At 37.4% G+C, this 7,266-nt stretch overlaps 1 long non-coding RNA gene across 2 annotated transcripts; it reads left to right on the top strand.

The window, feature by feature from the left end:
- The first annotated feature begins 1,459 nt into the window (after positions 1 to 1,459).
- LOC112168948 lies at positions 1,460 to 3,644 on the top strand. 2 transcript variants are annotated; one of them, XR_005802321.1, is made up of 3 exons: positions 1,460 to 2,054; positions 2,710 to 3,050; positions 3,283 to 3,644. It is a non-coding gene; the product is annotated as an uncharacterized LOC112168948 (long non-coding RNA). The 2 variants fall into 2 exon arrangements; XR_002924466.2 differs by lacking the exon at positions 3,283 to 3,644 and having other exon boundaries at positions 1,460 to 1,706; positions 1,816 to 2,054; positions 2,710 to 3,274.
- Positions 3,645 to 7,266: the final 3,622 nt, after the last annotated feature.

The raw sequence follows: 7,266 nt of genomic DNA, 5'->3' as shown, positions 1-7,266 counted from the left end.
ATAGAACGAGGCTCACTTTGAAATTAAAGTGTGAGGTTAGAGTTTAAAGTCACTTTTCGGTCTCATATCCACATCTCAACCATTCAGTTTTTAGGTATTAATATATAGATCGTCTCGGCAAAAATTCAGCCAAATTGATGATCTTTAAGTTATCTAACTCGCTTAAACCAATGGACGAACTAAATCTGTCCAATATAAACCGTACTAGCTTTAAGGCAATTATCAATGCCTTAACGATCATCAATTTGACTGAAATTTTGCATAGATGATCTATACATTAGTACCTAAAAACTGAATGGTCACGATGTGGATATGCAACCGAAAAGTGATCCTAAACTCTAAAATAGCACTCTAATTTCAGAGCGAGGACTCACTCTGGATAGGATCTGATATAAATCTTATATATATATATATATATATATATATATATATATATAGGCCCGATCACAGGCGGACGTCCGCACTGTCGCTAAAGTGAGGATGTCGACGCTCCAGCAGCTTCTAAGAGTCGATGGTGGTGCGGGGCTTGTCGGACGGAAGCCGGAGGCATCCCAGACCGGCAGCGATCGAGGTCGGAGGAGATCGAGGTTGAAGGATAGTCGTCTGCAACCTCATGTGCAACTACAACGTTCTGGGCAGCGCTACAACCTCGTCTCCGGCAGCTCCACCCAACTGCAGATTGGTCCGTTCGACTCCTGGCCTCCATCCGGCAAGCCGCGCTTCGTCGTCGATGCTTAATCGAGGCCGGAGCAGCAACGTCTGCACTTTTTCTGGGTTGTGGACATCCGCTCTAGAACTGCTCTTTATATATATATATATATATATATATATATATATATATATATATATATATATATATATATATATATATAAGGGATTCCTTTTTTTTGCCATTTTAAGGAATTTCTTGTGGGACCAAATTTTTTATCGTATTTTGGAAGCTCGACAGCCAAATTGATGATTGTTAAGATATCAAACTAGATTAAAACAATGGAAGAACTGAATCTCCAATCTTGGTTCCTCTTGATTAATGTTCATAGATTATGCATACACATGCATCATCAATGTAATCAAATTCATAAACAGCTAGCTTGTGAGCCCCAGAAAAGTTTATCGAGCTTAAGTGAAATGGTTCAATAATTTACTTATCCAGCTTGATAAAAGTTAAAATACTCGATAATATTTTAAGAAATTTTCATAAAGTGAATCCTCAATTTAAGAGTTGGACGATAAAGTACCCGACATGATGAGTTCGTGGAAATTTTCGGATACTCGAGCTAATTATCTTGGCTTTCCAAAGTTTTGGGATTTTGGAGTTAATTCAAGAAATAGGAAACAGATGGAGCAATCCTAGCCATCCACCGTCTCCACCGCTTGATCCTAGCCATCTATTATCAATTGGACGAATCTATATAAGTGGCAAGCAGTAGGAAGACCAGGTCAGCTTGCTCCAGAAAACGCGTGAGAGCTTCAAAGCTCTTTGACCCGACGCCACCCAGAAACCAGCAATAGGATCCGACCGGCTCTACTTCGTCCGGCCACCGATCGACAACGGATGACCACCATCTTCTTCACCTCTTCGTCGCCTACAACCTCATGCTCTTGGATCGTCCATGCACTGAACGGAGAAGAAAACCCGACGACGAGAAGCCCGAACCTTTACCGGTAACCTCTGCAATTTTTGGCGCCTCTGGCCACTGTCTGTGGTATAAAACCTCTTCTCCTGGTCATGCTCTTCAAGTCTGTATAATTAGTTTTCAATTTGGATTGAGTTTTGATGGGTTACATTCTGGGTTCGTCTCGGGGCCGTCACAGTTCCTCGACGCCGGCAGCTTTCCGTGCTCTTCTCGGCTTCGTTTTGGCTTGGTTACATCTGTAAGAGGAAGCTGACCACAAATAGGAGTATGAAGCTTCGATGATTAGTGGGTTGTGGACGTTGAGGCCTGGATACCAGTTCATCTTTGGCAGTGAAGCTAGGAAACTGGGTTTGGATCATTGGACTTTGTTCTAGCAACTGAGGTTGGCTTGATCAAAGTCGATTTTTGCATTCGAAGGTATAATCTTGAACTTGAATTCCGTTTTCTTCTTGGGTTTGTGATCGGAAGCTGTGGAATTGAGTTTGGTTGGTATGGTGAAATTAACGACTTGTTATTGGATTGTTATGCTGTCTTGATCACAGTGTTTTGAGTTGTTGCGAGTAAATTTGGGAATTGATATTTGAATTGAGATTGTGGACTGACATTGGCTGCTTGCATTGCATGTCGGTTGTTATGCCGGAAAAGTTGATTGTGAAATAATTGAAAAATGGACAAGTTATGATTTTGGGTGTCCTTAGCAGTTTCGGGCACACCCTGTATAATAATTAGAGAGTTTTGGGTATCCATAGTAATTTTCATTGAATTACTATGCGACAAAATAGGAAATGGAAGTAAAAGACCAAGTGTACTGTGATTGAGATAAACTGTTGATGAGATTGGAAACATGTTCTATGCTTGTGCATATGTTAAATGGATAGAAAGTGAAAGGAATTAATATATAAGTACATATATATATACATATATATTGGGTGGCCTTAGTAATCGGGTGCACTCAATATATGTTTGGTCAAATTGGTCAACTCCTGGTCAAACCAGGAAAACTTAATTGTACGATTTGTAATCGTCGAGATTTCAATTACTAGTTCAATGAGATATGTTATCAAAATGTCAGAATCTAGGATTTTCAGTTACCCGAGGAACGGAAGGTTCGTGAATCTCGGACAACGTAAAAGGTTAAAGCATCGGAATCCAGGTAGGGGACTCGGGACTCATTCGGTTAGTTGTTTTCCGTTTTGAATTAAATGTTTATGCATATTTGAATTGCATGGTTTGGTTATTTATGGCTTGAGAGTGAGTGGAACATAGCGATTCCTTGGGCTTCGATACCCTAAACCTCTTGAGGGGACGTATGGACGGAATGATGTCTGACATCCTCTGAGGTGTGGCACTATATCTAGGTGATATGGCATAAGTGGACACTCTCACTACGCCCTGGTGATGATTTTATTTGAGGTAAGGCTGTGTAGTTAGTCCATGGGACTGGTCATCAGGTATTATGCATTTCTTTAAGTTTCGTGCATTGGATTTTGAGTCCGAAATATATTTAAAGTTTGTAGTTCTTTAAAGAAATGATTTCACTTTTTCATACTGGGATCCCAAATTATTATCTTATGTGTCGGTTTTCAAACCTAGTCGGGTGAAGCCCCTATTGCGTAGGGAGGACGAAAACTCACCCCTACAACAGTGTGGTTGCAGGTACTGTGCACTGGAAACTGGATTAGAGCGGACGGAGCTCGGTGTGTAGATTTCAATAGAAGTCAGGTTCTGGGTTCCAATCTTATTCCTGTTCCTTAAAATTATATTTTCGGAACTTGTCACAATTTGTTTGTTATAAGCTAAGTCTTTTATCCCTCGGTTGTTTGCAACATTAAGTCCTTGTAGAACATTTGAATTTAAAGATTAGAAAGGTTTTCACCTCAAAAGAATTTAAAAGCTTCCGTTGCGAATTTTTGTCAAAATTTATTTCGAACAAATGCCTAGCGAATTTCTAGAATGGAAATCAAAATTTTCGGTTTATGTTTTAGAGACTCGCGACACTGTAACGTACTCAAGCTGGTGAGGTGTAGTTTGGAGCGTTACATAGCTAAGCTAGCTCGCAGCCAGTAATCCATAAATTATCAATGTAACCAAATTTTTCAGAACTTGGGTTCACAAACATTTTGATTAGGTAAAAGAATTAGAGTTGCAAAAGAGTATTGGGTGGTATGTAATATAGGCCTAGAGGACTCTTATATATAGATACCAAAAAGAGTAAAAGTTCAAGTTCATTACAACAAATCCTTGATTTACTAATCAGGCAAACTCCTCATAACTACCAATATTTTGAATGGATTTAATAACAGAATTAAAGACAATTTTACTTACCTTGTAATTGGTATGAAAATAAGGAAAAGATTAACACAAGGTGATTATGCATATCCAATGTAAAAAAAAATCTATTTATGCATACACTAACTCCAAATCTTGGTTCCTATTGATTAATGTTCATAGATTATGCATACACATGCATCATCAATGTAATCAAATTCATAACCAGCTAGCTCACAACCGGTAATCCATAAATCATCATAGTAACCAAAATTTTCAGAACTGGAGTTCACAGCCATTTTGATTGGGTGAAAGTTTTAGAGTTGCAAAAGAGTATTGGACGGTATGTAATATAGGCCTAGAGGACTCTTATATATAATTATACCAAAAAGGGTAAAAGTGCTAGTTCATTACAACAAATCTATGATTTACTAATCAGGCAAACCCTCAGAACTATCAATATTTTGAATGGATTTTTAATAAGAGAATCGAAGAGAATTTTACTTACGTTGTAATAGGTATGAAAATAAGGAAAACACAAGGGATTATGCATATCCATTAAAAAAAAATCCATTTATGCATACACTAACTCCAATCTTGGTTCCTATTGATTAATGTTTGTAGATTATCCATACACATCATCAATGTAAGCAAATTCCTAAACTGCTAGCTCACAACCGGTTATTCATAAATCCATTTGCATTCTTCAAACTTTCATTCAATATATATACACCCACATCTTTTCTGTAAGAATAATTCTGGAAACCTGGAAAGCATGAGGAATGTTGAAGTACATAGAACCCAGCGGACCGGCCGGGGATTTTTCCAAATATAAGAGGTGAGCCCATACAAAAGATATGCTTGGGTCATGATCAAGGGACACATGAATTTACACAATTTTTGACACTTCTTATAGACCATTGGATTTTAAATCTTTTAATGGCTAAGATTAATTGTGTGAATGATGTCAACATATAGGAAAATGACAGGGCATATGATGTGGCATCAATTTAATTTTACAATAACGAAATTGGATTATATTAAGGGAGCTTCTATTCATACCTCCAAAATTGGCATTTGGACCTCTCTCTTTTTTCAAGTAATAATGGTCTTGCATCAAATAATGGTCTTGCATCCATGTATTCGAGATCATGGTCTTGTATTACGTCAAATAATTTGATTAATGATAAGGAATAATTTGAGATATATATCAAGGAAAAAAAGGGATCTAATCATCTATGTTGTCATCTTTGATATTTACTCAATGTTCCATATTCATTTGACATATCAAACACATTCAATTGATGTATAACATAAGGATATGGGAGATAACAGATGCACGCACTTTACTCAATTTTCTCAATTCTTTTTTCTCAACTTAATTGTATCAAAGGTAAAATAGGATTGTGAAATATTTAAAAATTAAAGGTGGTCCGATTACCAATTTTGGAGATATGAATAGAACCTAAAAAAATAAAAAGCTTTTATTGATTTTATTGAACGGTGGGTATTTTGGAAAAATTAGGGAGATGTAGATACCATATTGGTTGTTTGTAAAAGTAAATTGGAGGTCTATTAAGTGGGGAGGTCCAAATGCCAATTTTAGAGGTATGAATAGAAGCTCTCTTATATTAACCTTTCAAAAAAAAAAAAAGATTGAATTTTTCTTTTCTTTTTTTTTTTAAAGAAAAAAAATGCAATTAGATGAATACCTCCCAGAAAAAACATAAAGAATAAACAAAGAACCTAGCTCTTGTATATCTCTATCGTCTTCTCCAAGCTCGTATCAAAAGCATGGATTGGATTTTGTTTCCGTTGCCCAATTTCATTTATACAATTAGTCAAAGAAGCTATTAGTCGTTCTTCCCCTTTCTTTTAATAACTTGTTATTTCAACTACTCTTCTCATTGATTATGATATCTGTTAGCCTCTATTCACTTCTCTTCATACGGATTATGGACTTTAACTATATAGGTCTGGAGGTGTTTCTCCTCTTAAGGAATGAGATGTGTTTTGCTTTTTCTTCAAGAGAATTTGATCAAGTTCTCATATATACTTTCTAACATAACCTAACTAGCCTCTTGATACCAATGTTTATGGGTTGACCAAACTATCAAAGCTGAAATTTCATTATGCAGCATGGGAAATAAAACAAGATTGAACTAGTTTTAATACCAAATTGATACTGACAAGTTCATGGATTAAACTAGTTTAACTATTAATTGAGATAGAGATAGAATTCTTCATCTAGGCGTTCTTGTTCATGTGTTTTTTTTTTCCCTTCATTTTTGATTGTGTTCTTCTGTACATTTACTCAAATAACTTGTTAGTTGTAATATAAGTATTACATCTTCTATTTATATAAAGAAAAATTTAATCTAATTTTCTTTTCTTTTCTTTTTTGAAATAAAATCTAATCCAATTTCGTTATTGTGAAATTAAATTGATGCCACATCATGTGTTGTGAGCCCCGGAAAAATATGTCGAGCCTAGCGGAGATCGTACGAGAAATTATTCAACGATCTCAATAAAGGTCAAGATGCTCGAGAAAATTTCAGAAATTTTCATAAAGTGAAATCCTCGATGTAAGGATTGGATAATAAAGTGCACGACACGATGAGTTCGTGGGACTTTTCGGGGAATTTTTCGGATACCCGACCTATTTGTTATGATTTTCCGAAGTTTTGAGATTTTGGAAATCATTTAAGAAAATAGAAAATGTCGTGGACCCATCTGGGCCGTCTGTTGACTCCACCGCTTGATCTCCACCATTGGAATTGATATGTTTGGATTATAAATTCAGTGGAAGGGACCAGATTGCATCAGAAACATCGAGAGAGATCGAGAGAGATCGACCCATCCTTGAGACTCGGCGACCCGATCATGAAACCCGACCAAAGTGGTGTCGTCCGGCCACTGATCGACGACTGACGACCACCATCTTCTTCGTCTCGCCATCGCTAATAGCCTCCTATCCTTGGATCGTCCATGCAACGATCGTGAACGGCGAGTCGAAGGCAAGAAGCAGCGTCTGCTCCACCGGTTCTGTGGTGGTTTTCAGCCACCGTCTGGGCCTCCTCCGCCACGGCTCCGCCGTGTTCTTCGACACCGGTGACCTTCCCGGTCATTCTGGGCTTGGTTTTCACCTTGGCTGCACTTGTGGACCAGAAATCAAGAGTCTTGCTGGGTTATTGGCGTCAAAGTCCTCAACTCATCAACATTCCAGTTTAAGGGGTTCTGTAAACCCGAGCTTGATCAATGTAGACTTTCGAAGGTATAATTCCAAACCTTGGATTCAAAGGTTGCTCTCGTGATGAATTCAAAAATTGTGGACTGAAGAGCTTTTGAATTAATTATGTCC

This window comes from Rosa chinensis, chromosome 6, assembly GCF_002994745.2.
Source record: "Rosa chinensis cultivar Old Blush chromosome 6, RchiOBHm-V2, whole genome shotgun sequence".
NCBI lineage: Eukaryota > Viridiplantae > Streptophyta > Magnoliopsida > Rosales > Rosaceae > Rosa > Rosa chinensis.
This window is presented reverse-complemented; position numbering and strand designations above follow the sequence as displayed.